Here is a 21,748-nt window from a genome sequence, read left to right on the forward strand (position 1 = left end):
AAGCCCTAAGCAGCATCTGTGAATCTCTCCATATTCTTTATTGATCGGGCCCATATTTTGATTGACATTTGGCTGAATGCTTCCTGCTTATGGGTAGTGTCTGAGTCCACAAAAGTAGAAAAATTGTAAGAAAGCTAGAAATCTTTGAAACTGGAAAAGGACCCAAAGAGCTATGGCTTATATTTTCATCTGTGTACTTATTTGGTCTCCTCTGTCATGGTTGGTCTATTAAAAATAAAAAACATTTGATGCTGTTCAGTGGCCTATAGGAAATGAGTATTGGAGGCACAATCAGATCCCCAGTGTATCCAATGTATGAATTCACATCATAATAGCAACCACTATAATTGGCACACTTATTGGCAGATCCAGCATAGAGTCCAAGGACTGAACCAGCTTGGAAAGTTGACTGCCCTCTTGCCCTTAGACATGACTTCTTGTGCTGTCTCCTCGTCTCATTCCTGTGTGATGGATACAGGAGCTATAGATTTCAGGGCTGTCAAGATCTGACTGGAAAATGGAAATCTCGTCTTGCAAAAAAAGTCTTGTTTTTGAGAAATGTTTTGCTTTGAATTGGGATGAAAACTCAGAACTGCAGAAGTTTTCACATGAAGGTGATTTTCAGACCCATTCTGTTCTAGGAGAACTGAAATGGATTTTTTTTTCATTTGCCAGCTGTCTACCTGGGAGGCTATTGTCAATATCACTTTATACTTGTAGGCCGAAAGTGAAATTGACAAGAGCTTTCCACCCAGGCTCTTTGCTTTGCCCCCAGAGACAGTGCCAAAAGCCTTACTAAAGTCCAAATATATCATGTCTACTGCTTCCCCCATCTACAGGCCAATTACCCTGCCAAAGAAGGAAATTAGATTGGTTTGGAGTGATTTATTCTTGATAAATCCATGTTGGCTATCACTCATCTCCCTATTATCCTCCAGATTTGAACAAATTGACTGTTCAGTAATTTGTCACAGTGTCTTTCTGGATATCAAAATTAGGCTGGCTGGTATATAATTCCTTTGTTTTCCTTTTTCCCTTTTCCAGAGACAAGTACTACATTTGCCCATCTGCAGTCCGCAGGGACCTTAACCATCTTCCACAAGTTCTCAAAGATAATTGTTAATGGTTCAGAGTTTGCTTCAGCTGGTTTGTTAAGTACTCTGCGGTAAATTTTATCAGGCCCTGGCGAATTGACTACATTTAACTTATTTAAGTATTCTTTAACCTGTTCCTTCCCTATTTTGACAGAAGACCCTTCTCCCTTCTTGTTAATATTATTTGTATTAAGCATCTGGGTACAAATAATTTCTTTAGTGAAAACTAAAATAAAAAAAAGCATTAAATACTCATCCTTCGATGTGTTGTCCATTATTAACTTTCCTTTCCCACAAAGTAGTGGACTACACTTCGCTTCATCATTCTCTTACTTCTAATGTAGTTGTAGAACCTCTTTTTATTTTCTATCATGTCCCTTGCTAGTCATAACTTATTTTGTGCTTTAGCCTTTCTGATTTTGTCCGTACATACCTGAGCTATTCTTTTGTACTCATTCTTAGCAATTTGTCCTTGTTTTCACTTTTTATATGATTTCTATTTGATCTTCAGATTTTTAAAGGATTCCTGATACAGCCATGTTGGTCTCTTGCTTTCTTTCCATCTCTTCTTGGCATCAGGATCGTTTGCTATTGTGCCTTTAATATTGTCAGTTTTAGAAACTGCCGGCTCTTCTGAACACCCATTTCCCTAAAATGTCCTTCCCATGGAACCATATTTACCAGTTCCCTGGGTTTGCTGAAGTCTGCATTTTGAAATCCACCATCTTTATTCTTTTGCTGTCATTTTTTCCTTTGCTTAGGATTATGAACTTTATCATTCTGTGAACACTTTCACCCAAGCTGCCTTCCACCTTCAAACTCTCAACCAGTTCTTCCCTTTTTGTCAAAATCAAATCTAAAATAGTTGCTCCCCCATTACATCCTCTACCTTCTGAAACAAAAAGTTGTCCCCAAAACATTCTAAGAACATGCTTACATGCTTTTGCTTATTAGGGATGGATTTATTTAGTTGTTTAAGGATAGACATGTGCTTTAGTGCTTTGCAGAATAGGGTGGCCTTAGCTGTTATTGTTAGATAACTGGTGGGGGATGTATTGTAGTTGTTAAATGACTTTTAAGCACATCTTTTGGACAGAAAGTATTCATTTTTTATTTTACAGATGACTTTTTCTTCACGGTTTTCTGTTCAGAAGGTTTAGCCCTGTCAAAACAGAAAGTGTACATCTTTCAGGTAACAGGAGTCTCTGATCATTAAAATGAAATAGCTGAAACCCCAAAGACTACTTCACACAGAGATCCAGATGAAACAATAAGTAAATTATTTTCAAAGCCTCATTCTACTGTGTGTTTGTTCAGACTAGGAAAGTGAAAGATACTGTCATTCAAAACTCCTTCCTATTTGGCAGAGAGAGAAAATCTGATTTAATGAGAAAACCGTTTTAGTTAAATATGACCATGTTCACATAAAGATTTAATCATCAAACACAAAATCACCTGGGTTATATTTTAGTGTATCAGTGTTTGAAACCAAAAGCTCATATTTCAAAAATGACCCATTTTGTTGTCATTATGAGAGGCAAAAGAAGCCTCCTATCAAACCAGCTGATATTCAGTAATGTCTCCTTTACTGATGCAGAAACAGAACTCTTTAATTTTATTCGTCTGGAGCATACTTAGGATATATGGGAGTTAGAAGTTGAAGTTAGAATCAGATCAGTTGCTTATTTCAGGTTGAGAGGGGTGTTTGACTCTTTTCAAATATGAACAATATTTGAATACAATATGAACTGGTTTCTTGGGATGGTTCGGTTCTGTAATTTATATTGTTTGTTATTCATTAAGGAAAAACCAGCCATTTTGTTATTAGTGGCTTGGAGAGATCTGCCTGAATGTAAATAACCCCACTTTGAAATTGAAACCCGGACCTGATCTGAACTGGACTTTGTCTTTATAATAGATTTAGCCAAAAACTGGACCCAAACTTCCCTAAGCTTTTGGAAAGTTTGAAATCGAGATCCAGATTGGTACCTTGTGCCCCTCTCTAGTGATCTATATGTAATTCAGGAGTGGTTAGGGAGTAGGTTAGTTTGGAGACTTAAGCATAACACTTGAATCAGGATTTCTTGAGCGCTAGTTCTGTGTCCACCATTGAGTCACTGTGAATCCTTGTGCTAATCTTCTAACTTTCTAGGCTTATTTTTCCTAATATAAAATAAGAGTGGTGATATTAGCTACTGTATTTACCCTGCCTAAGCATGTTCAGTAATATCTGCTGTTGCAATGATTAATTATTCTATACTGCACTTTGAAGATTAGCACTATTTCAGTGCTAATTGTCTCAGTTGCAGGGCAAACTGTGCTTTACATCACTTTTAGTCCCTCTGAAGTGCACCCTTCATGTGACCGGCTTAGCTTCTTTCACCTCCTTCAAAGTGAAAGCTTCTTTCACCCCTGCAACCCAACCACTTTGAGACTGAATTTCTGGGTGGCAGCCACCCAGTTTCTTAATTGTGCTAACATGACAGCCTCAGCAATGTTTTGCAGCTGTAAGCCCCTTTCCCCTGAGAGTCTGTGACAGTGGCTGATAAAAGTGACTCAAAAATAGCTTCTTCGAAATAAAGCATTATTTATTCAATCACCCAAAGCCAAAGGTATATTAGAGACAAGCATTAAAACAACAAAGGCCTATACACCTAAGGTGGAACCTCAGAGTTATGAACACCTCAGGAATGGAGGTTGTTCATAACTCTGAAATGTTCGTAACTCTGCACAAAACACTATGGTTGTTCTTTCAGAAGTTTGCAACTGAACATTGACTTAATACAGCTTTGAAACTTTACTATGCAGAAGAAAAATGCTGCTTTTAACCATCTTAATTTAAATGAAACAGGCAGAGAAACAGTTTCCTTACCTTGTCAAAGCTTTGTTTTTAAACTTTCCCTTTTTTTTTAGTAGTTTACATTTAACACAGTACTATACTTGCTTTTTTATTTTTATCTTTATTTTTATTTTTTTTCCTGCTGCCTGATTGTGTACTTCCAGTTCCAAATAAGGTGTGTGGTGGACCAGTGATTTTGTAACTCAGGTATTCATAAATCTGAGGTTTTACTGTATTTCCCCTTATCTAAATCTTAACCTATCCCTGCTAGCTTTGGTAAATTCCATTCTGCCTGGTTCCCACCACCTCTGGGCTAGGAGAAATAGATTATGCTGCTGCAGCATGCCCTCTGTGTGTCTTTCTGTGTCTGCTGCTGGCCTTTCAGCCTCTTCCCTTCCTTCTTTAGGGGTCTCTTTAACAGTTTATGGTCCTTCTTATGTTTGGGCTATCAGCCTTGGCAAACCAGCTGCATAACTCTGCCTGCTGCCTGGAAAATAGCATCTTTCCAATTAATGGCCCAGCCATTGTCATCTTCTCTCCCTTGAAGCTGTATAGGTGTCTTTTTGCTACCATTGTTTAGTTTCCTGTTTGCTGTCCCTTTCACAGCCTCCTTTGATTTTAACTATATTCAGCCAGGCAGGATAATATCAAACCAGTAAACTGAGGTGAACATGATAGTATTAAAAATAATACAGATATTTCCCTGATTCTCTGCATATATATTATGCCTACCACACATGACAGTGCACTAAATGCCTCAATAACAACTATGTGGGTGAAACCAGACAATCACTACGCTCTCACATAAACTCATACAGAAAATTGATAAAAGACAAAAACACCAAGTCACCCATGGGTGAACACTTGTCATAAAACAATCACTCTGTGTTTGACCTTGCAGTAATCATCCTCAAAGGAAACTTGCACAACAACTTCAAACTATGAGACTAGGAGTTTAAAGTCATAACTTTGCTAGACACTAAAAATCATGGTCTTAATAAAGCTACTAGACCAGGGGTCGGCAACCTTTCAAAAGTGGTGTGCCGAGCCTTCATTTATTCACTCTAATTTAAGGCTTCGCGTGCCAGTAATACATTTTAATGTTTTTAGAAGGTCTGTGGGGGGTGTAGGGCAGAAGGCTGGGTGTGTGGGGGGGTTCAAGGGTCAGGGCAGAGGGCTGGGGGTGTGTGGGGAGTGTAGGGCAGAAGGCTGGGTGTGTGGAGAGGGTTCAGGGGTCAGGGCAGAGGGCTGGAGGGTGTGGGGGGTGCAAGACAGAAGGCTGGATATGGGGGGGGTTCAGGGGTCAGAGCAGAAGGCTGGGTTGGGGGGTTCAAGGATCAGGGCAGAGGGCTGGAGGGTGTGGGGGTGCAGGGCAGAAGGCTGGGTGTGGGGGGGTTCAAAGGTCAGGGCAGAGGGCTAGGGATGTGGGGGGTGCAAGACAGAAGGCTGGGTATGTGGGGGGTTCAGGGGTCAGGGCAGAAGGCTGGGTTGGGGGGTTCAAGGATCAGGGCAGAGGGCTGGAGGGTGTGGGGGTGCAGGCAGAAGGCTGGGTGTGTAGGGGGGTTCAGGGGTCAGGACAGAGGGCTGGGGTGTTCAGCTCATAGGGGTGCTCCCAACCCCCTGCCCTGAGCGGCTTATGGCAGGGGGCTGGAAGGGATATGCCCTGTTCCACTCCCCTTCCCCAAGACCCCATCCCTACCTCTTCTCTGCCTCCTCTACAGAGCAGCCAGCATGCTGCCACTCTTCCTCCTCCCCCCACCCCTCGCAAGGGCCATCAGCTGATCGGCGCAGGGAAGGAGAGTAGGAGGGGCAGGAAAGCACCACGCTGGGAGAAGAAGCGGAGGAGGGAGGAAGCTTGGCTGCCACAGGACCAAGCTTCTGCCTCCTGCCCCTGCAGGCGAGAGCAGTGGGGGGCGGGGGCTGAGTGAGGCTGGGGGCTGGGACCGCGGCAGGCAGCAGCATGCCACTCAGAATCGGCTTGGCACTGGTGCCATAGGTTGCCGATACCTGCACTTGACTTATGGCTCATTACAATAACCTGTAACTGACTAACTCCCCTCTTCTTTCTTCTCCTATCACTGTAGAAGTGTTAACTGGCCACTTCACTTTGAATGGTCTCTTACAATGTGTGTTAATTACTTATGCTAAACAATCTGTTCCACCTTGTATTTAGTTGTGACACTCTGCTTACCTTTCCCAGACCTGAAAAAGAGCTCTGTGTCACTCAAACACTTGTCTCTTTCACCAACCAAAGTTAGTCTAATACAAGATATTAGCTCACCCACCTTGACTCGCTGTGTATTGATAGTAGGGCTGTTGATTAATCACAGTTAATTCACATGATTAACTCAAAAAAATTAATTGTGATTAAAAAAATTAAGCAGGATTAATCACACTGTTAAACAATAGAATACCAACTGAAATTTATTAAATATTTTGGATGTTTTCCTAAATTTTCAAATATATCAATTTCAGTTACAACACAGAATACAAAGTATACAGTGCTCACTTTATATTATTTTTTATTACAAATATTTGCACTGTAAAAATGATAAAAGAAATTGTATTTTTCAATGCACTTCATATAAGTACTGTAGTGCGATCTCTTTATCATGAAAGTGCAACTTACAAATGTAAGGTTTTTTGTTACATAACTGCACTCAAAAGCAAAACAATGTAAAACTTCAGAGCATACAAGTCCACTCAGTCATATTTCTTGTTCAGCCAATCTCTAAGACAAACAAGTTTACATTTACAGGACATAATGCTGCTCACTTCTTATTTACAATGTCACCTGAAAGTGAGAACAGGTGTTTTCATGGCACCGTCGTAGCCGGCATCGCAAGATATTTACGTGCCAGATGCACTAAAGATTCATCTGCCTCTTCATGCTTCGGCCATCATTCCAGAGGACATGCTTCCTTGCTGATGACGCTCATTAAAAAAAGAATGCATTATTTAAATTTGTGACTGAACTCCTTAGGGGAGAATTGTATGTCTCCTGCTCCGTTTTACCCACATTCTGCCATATATTTCATGTTATAGCAATCTCGGATGATGACCCAGCACATCTTGTTCATTTTAAGAACACTTTCACTGCAAATTTGACAAAATGCAAAGATACCAATGTGAAACTTCAAAAGATAGCTACAGCACTCGACCCAAGATTTAAGAACCTGAAGTGCCTTCCAAAATCTCAGAGAGCTGGAAGGGACCCTGGAAGGTCATCAAGTCCAGCCCTCTGCCTTCACTAGCAGGACCAAGTACTGATTTTGCCCAAGATTCCTAAGTAGCACCGTCAAGGACCCACAACCCTGGGTTTAGCAGGCCCATGCGCAAACCACTAAGCTATACCTTCAGGTATGGAGTATGCTTTCAGAAGTCTTAAGAGAGCAACACTCTGATGCAGAAACTACAGAACCCAAACTGCCAAGAAAGAAAATCAACCTTCTGCTAGTGGCATCTGACTCAGATAATGAAAATGCATCGATCCGCACTGCTTTAGATCGTTATCTAGCAGAACACGTCATCAGCATGGACACATGCCCACTGGAATGGTGGTTGAAACATCAAGGGACATATGAATCTTTAGCACATCTGGTGCATAAATGTCTTGTGACACCAGCTACAACAGTGCCTGTTCTCACTTTCAGGTGCCATTGTAAACAAGAAGCAGGCAGCATTATCTTCTAGAAATGTAAAACAAACTTGTTTGTTTGAGTGATTGGCTGAACAAGAAGTAGGACTGATTGGACTTGTAGGCTCTAAAGTTTTACATTGTTTTATTTTTGAATGCAGGTATTTTTTATACATAATTCTACATTTGTAAATTCAACTTTCAGGATAAAGAGATTGCACTACAGTACTTGTATTAGGTGAATTGAAAAATACTATTTCTTTTGGTTTTTACAGTGCAAATATTTGTAATAAAAAATAAAGATAAAGTGAGCACTGTATACTTCGTATTCTGTGTTGTAATTGAACTCAATATATTTGAACATGTAAAAAAATCCATAAATATTTAAATAAATGGTATTCTATTATTGTTTAACAGCGTGATTAAGCACGTGATTATTTTTTTTAATTGCTTGACAGCCCTAATTGATAATTGACATCAGCTAGAGTACTTGTGCTAGTTGTCTCTAAATTTTATTCTGGGCAACTGGAGAAAATGTTCTCAGACGAGATCACTTGATTGTGCAATTCAGTTCTGTTGGTCTGAGAAAACTAGAGCCTATTGACCATCAAGGAATGGTGCAAGGCTTATCTATTTATTTAGTCCATGGCCTGAAGGAGTGCTGTAGGATGCGTTGTGGCGGTGATAGGAGCAAGTGGTGATTGTTGTTTTTATTTCACATAGAAGGATGTCATAATGAGTTGATAATGGAAGACAAAAAAGATGCCCTACAGACCATCTCTGCTAGCTCCTTCCTTACAGGCCACCATGGTTACAGATGAAGAGCCAGGGGAGTTGGCTAAAGCACTGGTAACAGAAGTCTTATGAGAGTTTGGTCAATAAAGACTTTTTTTTTTTAAGACCGCATGTAGTGGGTGTACAGAACATCAAGAAAAAATTATTTTCCTCCCTCGTGGAATCTTTGCCTCAAAGTCTCACATAATAGACCTGCTCTGAGTAGTCATTAACTTAGTTGTTCTCATTGTTAGGAATTCTCATGTTATTTTTCAGGACAAATCACTGAGATCTAGACTGTTATAGAAATAGAACAATATCTTAAAAGGAACAAACACTGAGCAGCCTTTTCCTGAATTTCAGTGAGAGCATTCTGGAGGTCATTGAGGTACCACCTGTAAATTGGCCCCAGGTCCTTCCTGATTAATGAAGTCTGGTAGGGAGGTACCATGTCCATTGTTGGTGGAATCTGTCAGTGTCTCTCGCTAAAGCTCTCTAGCTACAGTAACTCCTCGCTTAATGTTGTAGTTATATTCTTGAAAAATGCAACTTTAAGCAAAATGATGTTAAGTGAATCAAATTTCCCCATAAAAATTAATGTAAATGGGGGGGTTAGGTTCCAGGAAAAGAAATTTAATCAGGCAAAAGACATTATATACATATACAGTATAAGTTTTAAACAATTTTAAACAAACAATATAATACAATGTTGACTGTGAAGTTTGGTTGAGGTTGAGGTGGTGGAGTAAGAAGGTGGATCATCCAGCTGCTCCTCTTACTGTTCTTTTCAAAGTGCCCCCATTCCACTCCACCCCTTCCCCAAGCCCCCCCCCCGTGCCCACCTCTTCCTGCCCCACTCCGCCTCCTCCCGCCTCTGCTCCGCTCCTCCCCGCAAGCATGCCACGTCCTTGCTCCTTCCCCTACTCCCCCCGCCAGCCTCTTGAATGCTGCAAAATAGCTGATTGCTGTGGGTGGGAGGTGCAGGGAGGGAGTGGGGAGGCTGCACGCCATGTCCTCACTCCTCCCCTCTTCCCCCAGAGCCTCCTGAATGCTACAAAACAGCTGATTGTTACAGGCAAGAGGCGTGGGGAGGGAAAGGGGAGTTACTGATACATGGGGCAGGCGCCGGGTGGGAGGCACTGGAGGGGGGGTGGAAGGAAGGTGACAGGGGGGCTGCTGGCCCACCCTGGTTTCAAGCCTCCACAGCCAAACAATATTATAAGCAAACATTGCGCAACTGTAAATGAATATGTTCTCTAATAGATCAGTGACGTAGCAATGAAAAAATGTTAACTGGGACAAGTGAGGAGTTACCATATTCTTAAGGAAGCTGATCTCAGGCCTCTGTACAAGAAGCCAACACCTAGGGCTGACAATATTGGTAACTGTTGACCTGTTTCTAACCTCCCTTTTTAGGAGAGATGATTAAAATGGTGATACCAAGACAACTCTGACTTCTGACAGATATCAGACTTCCTTGCTTAAATCAGACTCTGTACCAGATGACTGTAAGATAATGTAACACCAATTATTTAAAAATGCTCCTAAGGCAATCCCGGCAATTACAGATCAATAAGACTAACTTCAGTACCGGGCAAATTGGTTGAAACTATAGTAATTAACAGAATTATCAGACACTTAGATGAACACAACATGTTGGGGAAGAGTCAATATGGCTTTTGTAAAGGGAAATCACACCTCACCAATCTATTGGAATTCTTATGTCAACAAGATGTGGCAAGGTGACCTAGTGGATGTAGTGTACTCAGACCTCCAGAAAGCCTTTGACAAGATAATATGGAAGCTGTTCTATAGCCCTAATCATTTTTGTTGCCCTTCCCTGAACCTTTTCTAATTCTAATATATCTTTTTTTTTTTTTTGAGATGGGGCGACCAGAACTGCATGCACTATTTAAGGTAGAGGTGTATCATGGATTTATACAGTGGCATTATGATTTTTTTTGTATTACTATCTATCCCTTTCCTAATGTTTCCTAACCTTCTGTTAGCTTTTTTTTGACTGCCACTGAACATTGAGTGAAAAGAGTGATGTTTTTCAGAAAACTATCCACAATGACTCCACGATCTCTTTCTTGAGTGGTAACAGCTAATTTAGATCCTGTCATTTTGAATGTATAGTTGGGATTATGTTTTCCCATGTGCATTACTTTGCATTTATCAACACTGAATTTCATCTTTCATTTTGTTGCCCAGTCATCCAATTTTGTGAGGCCCCTTTGTACCTCCTCACTTAACTATCCTGAGTAATTTTGTATCATATGCAAATTTTGCCACCTCACTGATTACCCCTTTTTTTGCCATACCATTTATGAATATGTTGAACAGCACTAGTCCCAGGACAGATCCATTGAGGCACCTCTATTTACCTCTCTCATTCTGAAAACTGTCCATCCTGCCTTTGTTTCCTGTCTTTTAAGCAGTTACTGATCCATGAGAGGCCTTCTTATGCCAAGACTGCTTACTTTGATTAGGAACCTTTGGTGAGAGACCTTGTCAAAGTCTTTCTGGAAGTCCAAGTACACTGTACCCACTGGATCACTCTTCTCCACGTGTTTGTTGACCTCCTCAAGGAAGAAGTACTACTTCACACAACACACAGTGAACCTCTGGAACTCATTGCCAAGGGACATTGTGAAGGCCAAAAGTATAACTGCATTCAAAAAAGAATGAGATAAGTTCATGGAGCATAGGTCCATTGATAGCTATTAGGGAAGATGGCTAGGGATGAAACTCCATGCTCCGGGTGTCCCTAAACCTCTGACTGCCAAAAGCTGGAACTGGACAACAGGGAATGGATCACTCATTAATTGCCCAGTTCTGTTCATTCCCTCTGAAGCATCTTGCACTGGCCATGATTAGAAGATGTGAATCTAAAGTAGATGGAGCATTGATCTGACCCAGCATGGCCATTCTTATGTTCTTGATTAGCATGTAAACGTGGGTATGGAGGAGAAATTGCATTGATTGCGTTAGCTGATTATCAGTTCTGGCAATGGCAGAAGGAAAGTGTTCTGCTCTGATTCTTTTAGATCCATCAGCAGCCTTTGATACCAGTCACCAAAAGGTATTGTTGCAGACACTAATGGGGTGGACAGCATTGCCCTTGAGTTGTTGTGTTGTTATTTTCTGATATGACCAAACAAGTAACTGCAGGCAATTGCTTTTCTGTCCTGAGGGTTCTTGTGTGTGGAGTACTACCAGGGGCTATTTTATCACTCCCTTCAGTTCTGTGTTTTAGGAGTCGATCCAGATAAGACTGTGTTATTGTTAGTCAGTCCAGGGAAGCTGCCGAAGGAGTTGACAAAGGTTATTCTGAAGTCCCTAACTGAGGAAAAGTGATGTGATTTGTAACATAGGTGAACTTCCTGAGTTCTAGTACTTTATCCTAGGGCTGCTTCTGAATTCTCAGATAGTGGCAAAAGCCAAGTGCACTTTCTTTCTTTTAGGACTGGCCAAATGAAGGTGATCTCTACTCACATGGCATACCTTGTCTCTGATATCAATGGCCTGGTCACCTCAGACTAGAGTGTTGTAATGTGTGGCTGCACCTTGAGACCTCTCAGAAACTAAATTTTCTGCCTGTTAAGTAGCATCTCATGCCAGAATCATATTACACCAATGCTCCAGGATCTGCACTGATTCCCTGTAAGTTTGGTGCCTGGGTATCTGAACAACCCACTCCATCCTCCTACAGGTGACAGCAGCAGAACACTAGACCTCCCTCAATAGATGAATGGGCACTGTCAGCAGGCTGTTCTTCCTGAGCAAGAACATGAAGGCTCCTCAACTTTGGAATACATTTCCCACTTAGTCCACCAGGGTCTGGATTTAGTAACCTTCTGAGCTCACTGCAAAGCCTGTCTTTGCTCCCATGCATTTGTGTAGGAGATGTGATGAGGCCTGAAGGTATTTTATTATTATGCCTGCCATGGAGAGAATGTATTTAATTATTATTTATGCCAGGGCATTTTTATTTGCTGATGGAATGGGATTATAGTTATTGTAAAATTAAATTATGTATGAACACCCCACACATGGATGGAAATTTCTTTGTATTATAAATCTTAATAAATAAAGAAAATATGAAAATATAGCCTTGAACAATGCTTACATTTTTGCCAATTATAACAATGTACAATTCCGCTTACTGAAATATGCTTTATATTCCTTTTAATCAGAGCTGCCATAGCTTTCAACTACTGGCAAATGTGGAGATGCTATAAATGTAACTTCCCCCTAAGATATATACAGTGCAGATATTTATGAATGTTTCAGAATTGATTTTAAAAATGACCTAAACCTCTTTTAATACGTGGTGAGGCATCATACAGAGTAAAAAGATAGAGCCCTGTGTGGATACAAAATTTGTATCTGCATCCAATCCGCGATCTGCAAAAATTGTCAGATATCTGTGGTTTTTCAGGGCTCTATTAACAGCTCCTGTGCGCCTGTGATGCAGGGCTGTTCCACACCCCCAACCGCCCCTCACTTCTCCCTAGAGATCTCCTGCCCTGCCGTCTGCTGTGCTCCAACCATACCTCCTTCACCTCTCCGGGAAGGGAGGTACACTCCTGGGCCCTCATGTGCAGCGCCACCCTCCCATTGGGGGGCTCGGACACCCCTACACAGCTGCAGCAACTCTTGCACACACAACACTTGACTCACTACGCAGGAACACACGGTCACGCTCCCTTCTGAGGGTTGTAATTTACCTCCTCCGTCCAAGCAAGCTGGGGACTACAACTCCCAGATTGCCCAGCGTGCTAATGCCACATATCGCTGCCAGCTTCTGAGTGATTCAGAGAGAGCCAAGCTGGAGCCTGAGGGCTGAGTGACAGCCGAGGGTCCTGCATGGATATAAAATTTGCATCCACATCCAAGCCATGATCCGCAAGAATGGTCTACAGATATAAAGCAGACATCCACATATTTGCAGGGCTCTATAAAAGGCACTGAATGTTCCAGTTACTCACTTAGCATATATGTCATAAACGATAGAACTTCAGGAATTAGAGAGCAAGAAAACATCTCCTAGGTCACCTAGTACATTCCCCTGCCAATGTAGCAATAGCAGAAAAAGGTCATTTAATATTTTAGAGCCATTTGTTTCCTTATTACAAGAAAACTAATGTGCTGTGTTTATTATAGTGGGAATGTCTGCTTTAGGTAAGGGTATATAATGGCTTTTATTCAAACAGTAAATCATTCAGACATCATACAATGGGAAATGAATGGCATTGTAAATTCTGAGTGTTGGGTGCTTTTTCTGAATTTCAGACAAGACTTTCTGATGTAAGTAGTATTCTGTACTTTACTGTAGCTATCCATAGTCTCACCACATTATTTCATACAACATGCATACTAGAGTGTGATTGTGTAAATTGTTCATATGGCATGACAAAGGTACTATTAAGTTGCAATGAAATTCTGCAAAATCAGTCTTAAGAAAATAACAAAAGTTGCCCACAGTAGGCCTTAGCACGAAAACACTGACTATTCCAGAATAACATTATAGTTACTAGATAATGTTTTCACCTCTCTTCCCTAGGTGAATTTCCAAGCAGCACAGCAGGACTGTGATAAAAAAATAACAATTGGTACTTGAGTTGCCTTGACCATACTAAAAACAGGCGCCTTTCAAAACCATTCCCTACTGCTAGTGGGGAATGCAACTGAACGACTGTTCAGGGGCTTACACCCACAACAGCAGCATAATTGCCAATACATGACAAATGTTTCCAGGGACAATTGTCCAAATAAACCAGAGTTTGGGGACCTTATAACCCTAGCAGCTGTAGGGATTTGTGGACATTCTGAAGGTTCTACCAGGTCCTTCAGCCTTCCTCAACATAACCATCCCTCTTGCAAGCTTTAACTTCCTTTTACTCTTTTCTTGGAGAGAAGTTTAGTGGCCAGCCTCCTCCCTGGTCTAGTGTCCAATAGGCCCAATTCTTCCTTCTGGTGTCATTGTGGTCGGTTGGCAGGTTTGCTGTCTTTTCTACAGCTTGGAATCTCTGTAGGCCTCTTTTCCTTTTTCTCTCTCTCTAGATCATTCCAGTCCCTCCCTCTGGTCTTTCCTATTTTTTTCTCCCTCCTCAATCATTTTTGATTCCCACCTCCATCTCCTCCCCCTATTATCCTGTGTTTCCAACGCTTCCACCTCCTAGTACTGTCTTCTCCCACTTTTCTAGCTCCTAGACTATGACCACCAATCTTGCCACCCTTTGTTTCCCTGCCAAGATGGAAAAAACTGGATTGAACTCAAACTCCAAACCTTTGAAGATTCACCAATTACATATGCATTATTAGCTCTTATGCTAGGGAAAAAAACAATCAGAATGCTTTACTCATCCAAGCTTTGAGAGCTCAACTATATTCAAAAGAAGGAATGTTAATAAGAATAAAGGGATCGACAGAGCAATCACTTCTGCAACTGTAGTTCACAGACAAAGAAGGCAAGAATTTGAAAGCAACATTATTAATTTCAGTTTCACCAGTCATGATCATTTGCTGACTTCTTAAGTGATAGGGCTGAGTATAGTTTATTATTCAATTTATATTTATTTTTATTTTATCTTTAAAGTGTGGTTATGGTCAAAAGTCTGTTACTCAAGAGACCTACTGAAAAGGCTCTTTCATAGAAATATCACTTGTTAATGAATTCACTGATGGAGAAAACAACAAAACAAAACCCTAAACCTCCAGAGTGCCATTTTGACAGCCACTTTTCAGAGTCCAACAACACTCTAAGGCCTGGTCTACACTAGGACTTTAATTCAAATTTAGCAGCGTTAATTCGAATTAACCGTGCACCCGTCCACACCAGGAAGCCATTTAATTCGACATAGAGGGCTCTTTAGTTCGAATTCTGTACTCCTCCCCGACGAGGGGAGTAGCGCTAAATTTGACATGGCCATGTCGAATTAGGCTAGGTGTGGACGGAAATCGACCTTAGTAGCTCCGGGAGCTATCCCACACTGCACCACTCTGTTGACGCTCTGGACAGCAGTCTGAGCTTGGATGTTCTGATCAGCCACATCAGCCAGCAGAGCCAGTGGAGGGAGATCCTCTCTCTGTACCAGCGCTCACACAGTGAACGGGAGGAGAGGTGGCGTGAGGAAGACAAGCAGGCGACTCAAATGCTGCTTGGACTAATGAGGGAGCAAACGGACTCACTCCGGCGCCTTGTGCATGTTCTGCAGGACCGCAGGCAGGAGGACAGAGCCCCCCTGCAGTGTATCTGCAACCACCCTTGCCCGCCACAAAGTCCCATACCCCCCTCACCCAAAATAACCAGAAGGAGGGGCGCCAGGGGCCGTGAAAACTGTCACTGCACCCCAGCAGAGTGCTCAAGTACCCAAAAGCTCTCATACCCTAAATTTTGAGAAGTCCTTTCCTTCCCGCCTCACCCAAGCCCCCGTCCCAGTTTCATCCCCTAACTGTCTAGTTGATAATAAAAAATACTTTTCTGTTAATTACTGTTTCCGTCATGTTCTTTTAGAGGAGACTGTGTTTGAAGGGGGGGAAGGGGGTTGGTAATTGGACAGGACAATCACCTTTACCAGGGTACAGACACGGGGGCAGGATCAGCAGCAGGTCACACACACAGTGCAGTCAGTAGGCACCCTGGTCGGTATGGGAGGTGGTTTGCAGGTTCTGTGTGGGTGGGGGGGTACGTGACTTTGTAGCGGGGGAGTGGGGTTACAGATCTCATGCAACGGTCCCTGTCCTGGACCACAGAGCCACGCAGCAGAGGAATCTGTATCCATCCTCCCCCGCCACAAGGCCACATAGCCCCCGCACACAGAGTCTCAAAAAGGAGGGATGGCAGGCTCCATTGAAACAACCAGTCCGGCACTGCAGACCGCTCTGGGAGCAGGAGCCTGTCATTCCTCGAGTTTAGAGGCGGTCTTTACATCACCGCACACCCTATGCAGCACAGTCCGCGTCCCAGTTTCAACCCTTTAACGCAAAGTCATCAATAAAGAAACCTTTGTAAAGATACAGTGGAACATGTATTTTATTTTTAAACGTGTGTTGGAAGTGGGGGAAGCGGGGTGGACGGGGTATGTAACTGCAGATGCTAGTCAACAGTAACTTGGTAAAGAAACAGGGGCAGGTTCAGCTTCTCTGTAAAGAAACTGAACAGTCACAGGTCACGCTGCTCGCTGGTACTTGAAGAGTTCCTTGTCGCTGTGCAAGGCACCTGCATAGGGCTTCACGAGCCAGGGCATTAGCGGGTAGGCTGAGTCCCCGATGATCACTATAGGCATCTGCACATCCCCAACAGTTATTTTGTGGTCCGGGAAGAAACTACCTTCCTGCAGGCGACTAAACAGAGCAGAGTTCCTGAAAACACGCGCGTCATGAACTTTGCCTGGCCACCCGACGTTGATGTTGGTAAAATGTCCCCCATGGTCCACCAGTGCTCGCAGCACCATTGAAAAGTAGCCCTATTTCTCAGCAGCTGACTGTGGAAGAGGTGGACGATAAGGTGCGAGGAGTTGACAACGGCCATAACTGCCGTGGGCTCCGTGCTCGCAGTGCTGTGGCGCCCGCGCTGTCACTGAGCAGAAAAGTGCATGAACAGCTTGCCCGCAGGCGCTTTCAGGGAGGGAGGGAGGGAGGGCGTGATTGACGGTTCAATGATGACAGTTACCCAAAACCACCCTCAACACATTTTTCCCCCAGCATGCATTGGGGGGAAATCCCAGAATTCCAATGGGCAGCGGGGAGTGTGGGAACTGTGGGCTAGCTTCCCCCAGTGCACCGCTTCCAAAGTCGACGCTGGCCCCCTTACTGTGGACTCACACAGTTGAATTAGTGTATTTAGTGTGGATACACAAATTCGACTTCATAACGTCGATTCCACAAATTCGACTTAAGTTGATTCGAAATAGTCTTGTAGTGTAGACATACCCTAAGTCTCAATTGCAATATCAACCTCAGATTAAACAGTAGTTTGCTTAGTTGTGATATAACAAATTATTTTTTTTAATGCTGAGAAATTTGATGTGAAAAACTATACAGGATAACCTGTGAAATGGCTTTAGATGGAATTTCTCCAGCTTTATCTTCTTCAAATGCTTCCCTTTTCTGTCTTGTACAATCTTTGATGCTCCAAAGGCCCATGCCATGACAGGTCCATCTGCTAATTGGATACGTCACGTCCAATCAGCACACCGTTAGATTTGATTTCTTCTTTTTCTATCTTGATCAAATTTTTAAATGATTTTTTCCTACCCTTAGGCAAAGTTTCTCTTGTGATCAAAATGTTCACAAGAATGTGCATGCAGTAAAAACTTGCCTCAGTCTGCACAGACTTATGCTCAGATAAAATGTTCATGAGATAAATATGTTAGATAATTGATTTACAAGGGTCTTAGGCTACTGAAAGCTGTGTTTTTATGCTAACAGCTATACAAAATCAACATATTATTGAAAGTACTTTTGATTATGGAAATTGTATTTTCCAACAGAGATTTACAGTGTTCTTCCTGAGACAATGTAACAGGAAAATAATCCCTCTGTCTTCATTCTGAAGTTACTATGGGAGAAGAAAAGGTTTTAATACTGATGTAGGGCCCAATCCTGTACACGCTGAAGTCAGTGTTCAAATGCATCCATTGATTTGAAGGGATGCAAGATTAATTTGAAGGGATGCAAGATAAGGACCGCCAATTTTAGACTGTAAGCTCTTTTGTCTCATATAGGGCTCCCAATCACATAGTCAGCACTGACAGTGGTAAAAAATAAATATAACTAAATTTTCTCACACAATAATGACACACAGAGAGAGCAGTGATGTACTGACATTGTTGAAGTATGAGGATGGTATCTATCTATCATGCAGAGAGATCTTCTAATGCCCATAACTTCCATTGATTTCAATAGGAATTCTGCATGCACAAGGACTGTAGGATTGTAATAACATTTTACCCAGGTTTGTTTTGCTTGAGTGCTTCTTTCCAGAGAAGGACGGTTTGGCTTGGCGAGATACCTAGAGTTGGTGGTTTGCGTTTCTTCACTAAATAACATATTATATTGAATGTGAAGTTTCTTGATACAAACATGAGGGAAGGCACTTCTGTTAACAGGTACAGAACCATCCATAGGCAGCACAAACTTGATGTCTCCTTTAACTAGTGGTAAAAATGATTAAGTAATAATTTTTTTTGCCTGTTGAAGAAGGAATATTTTGCTGCAGATTTAAGGTAAGAATTATATATATACAAACACACATGGCAATCAACATCATGTCATTTCAGAGTTGTCAGTGTTAAAAGAGCACAGAAAAACATACAAGCAGCACACCACAATTTTTGCCATATAAGAAGCAACTTTCCCCTCTTCAGAATTTAGAATAGGATTTAGTGTTTTGGTTTTTTAGCTGACGTTCCTTTGGAGCCCTATACATGATTTTGTCTGTAGATCTGAGACAGATGCACTGTAGCTAAAAATATCCGACTCAAATTTGCTTAGTGTCCTTGAAAACTGTGGTTAATAACATCTGTTGATAAAAGAAGTAGAAGTTCAAAGAATTCTATCTGTTTTGAAGTCACTCATTTGTATCTAGGTAAATCACAAAGTACCTAATTCTCCACTGCCTTGCATCTTGTTTAGCCACTTACAGCACTGCTAAGTTGGTGGGAAACACTACTATTTTGATCAGGTAGCATATTGCATGGTACATATATTTTCACAGGGGAAAATAACTATAGTAACAGTACCAAATCAAAATAATAATATTTTATGCCCACTTAGCACCCATGCAGATGACTTCACAAGAGGCAAGGAAGTGAAAACTGGGGGGTTCCTTTTTAATATAGTGAATTTAAGAATAAAAGAGTCAAAGTCTGCTCTGAGCCACAGAAGGCTCACTGGGCTGACATGGTTTAAGGCATGTCCATTTCCATAGCCAATGGTACATAAGAGAATGATGTAGCTAGCATCATAGCTGACTTCTCTGATCCTATGGATCAGGTATTCATTTTGCAGCTGGGTGCTTTAACCACTCCGTCACGACACCTCTCTAATATAGCGTAGAGCTGGTTTACAATCAATTAAAGAAATTTAACCTATCACTTATAAGATTAATACTTAGCACTCATATAATCCTTTTCATGCTGAAAGTACTGTGCTAATGTTAATCTTCTCAACACTCCTTTGAGGCAGGTAAATTATTATCCTGAAAGGAAAAATAAGCCACAGAGGTGACGTGAATTTCATGCATGAAATCAGTGGCAGAGATCAGATTAGAACTCATGAGTCCTACCGCGGTACCTGATCCTACAGACCCTACTGCCTTCATTTATGAAGATGGTGATTTTTCAGATTTTGAACCAGATAATGTTACAGAAAGTGGTGAAGGAATGTACACTTTTGTTTCAACCTGGTCATAAAAAAAATAAATAGAATAAGCAAACTAGTGTTTTGGGTTTGTTATTTTGTTTTTATTTAATATTTTTCTTATTTCAAAACTGGGAATGAATTATAACTTTTGATGTATTTTTCAATTCATTAAAGATGGAGGATCTCTGAGCAAATGTGGCACATACCCAGTTACAATTTAAAGGCCCAGTTCTCCACTGCTTTCCACCTTGGGTAGTCATTTACATATGAGCAAAGGTGGCCTAAACACTCTCAATATAGAATGGCAGTATTTTGCACAGATGTAAATAACTTACCCAATGTAGAAGGCAGTGGAGAATTAGGCTGAAAGCACGTAGCACCCAACCCTTGATACAACACCAGTTATAACTCACAATTAAATTGCCTACACAGTTCACGTGCTGGAACTCTACATTTCCAGTCCAACAGCCTGTCGCTATGTTTAACTCATACAGTAAAGATGGTTATTCACAGAAGAAAATAGAACTGTTAGGGGCAGGAACAGAAAGTCTAGTAATGGAAGATGTTCAGAAGGAGAAATTTTGGATAGGTCTAATAGCCTCTTTCTGCCTTCTGATCAAAACAGTTGGTTGAGCAAAAGAACAGACTCAGACTTTTAACTTCTCTCTTCATTTGTTGTGACTCTTCCTAAATAATATTTTTCAGTGCTGCTAAAGTACCATGACTTAAAATTAAGTGATCATAGTTCAACAGCCTGCATCCATAGAAACTCAGCTCTCTGCATATTACCACTGTTATAATATTGCATAGACAACAGAGAAGAAAATAAGACATCCCCAAAACAAAATAAATTCATGCCAGTGCAGCTGCAGCCAGAACTTGAACTGGGATGAATTGGAAAGGCTACCTGTTAGTCTTTAACACTGGCATCTTATTCTCCAGAACCTCAGTTTACTTTTATTTTAAATTGAAGTCTCTAGCCCACATGATTGTGAAGAAAATCAACCATGAAACTAGCATAAATCAGTGAAGTGATGTTTGCCTGAGAATGCAGAGAACCTGAAACAATAACACTGAGAGGTGTGAAATGTCCTCTTCATGTCACTGTTGTAGTAACCTAGAGGCTCCATGATGATTATTTAAATGACAACATTAACTGTTTCACTGAGGATCCCAGCATGGAAGAAAGGAGAGGGCAATCATATTATGAGCATCTGTACCATGTACTGTGCATGACATTTCATTTTGGTTCTATGAATAGGTGGTGGTTGGGAAGACTAGTACTCCTTTTCTCCCTCCTCTATCTGACCTGAACCTAGAAGCCGGAGCAAAGAGCAGAGCCTCGGATTTATCTGAGCCCCACCCAGGAAAAGTCAATCCTGCTGAGCCCAGGGATAGCCAAGCTCCTACCCTGACCCAAGGTGCCTATACTGCTCTAATGGTGGGTATGAGGCTGGCTGCTTCTCCTCCCTCTGCTGGTGCATATTAGCAGCCTCAAATGTTGATGCATAGGTAACACACACATCATGTTTTCAGCCTTTCCTTCACAACCGTGAACAATAGCCACATTTTTTAACGAAAGCTGAGATTACAGATTCACAACATATCTCTAGGAGTCAGAGTCCAACGCATGTGCCTGATGTGTCTATGCCTTAATTCAGTCCTGCTTGTGGGTGTGACTAAACTCAGCTGAGAAGAAGCCGGTCCTGTGGAGCCCAGCAGATCATATGTGATCAAGTTTTGAACTTCATCTGTACATTCTACCACAAGTCGTGTCTCATTTTGACATCCCAACTGGGAGAAACTTGGAACTTTTTTTTCCCCTCCTTCTCAAATTGAAACCCTGGTAGCAGCAGCCACCAGTATCCTGTCTTCTTTCCTCTGAATCTCTGCCTTATAGCTCCCTTGCACAGCAGGAATACTCTCTTCTGCTGCTTTTGATACAGTTTTCTCACCTAAAGTTAGTACCTACTGTAATATTAGCAGCCTCATGGCCAAGATGGAGTCTGCTTTGCAGGCAGCTCAGGCCAA

The 21,748-nt window shown here is 41.7% G+C and overlaps 1 protein-coding gene across 1 annotated transcript in view; it reads left to right on the forward strand.

Moving 5' to 3' along the window:
- Nucleotides 1-21,748, forward strand: part of XKR4 (XK related 4) — a 301,802-nt gene that overhangs the window by 260,592 nt on the left and 19,462 nt on the right.

This window comes from Mauremys reevesii, linkage group 2 (assembly GCF_016161935.1).
Source record: "Mauremys reevesii isolate NIE-2019 linkage group 2, ASM1616193v1, whole genome shotgun sequence".
In the NCBI taxonomy this organism is placed as follows: Eukaryota; Metazoa; Chordata; order Testudines; family Geoemydidae; genus Mauremys; species Mauremys reevesii.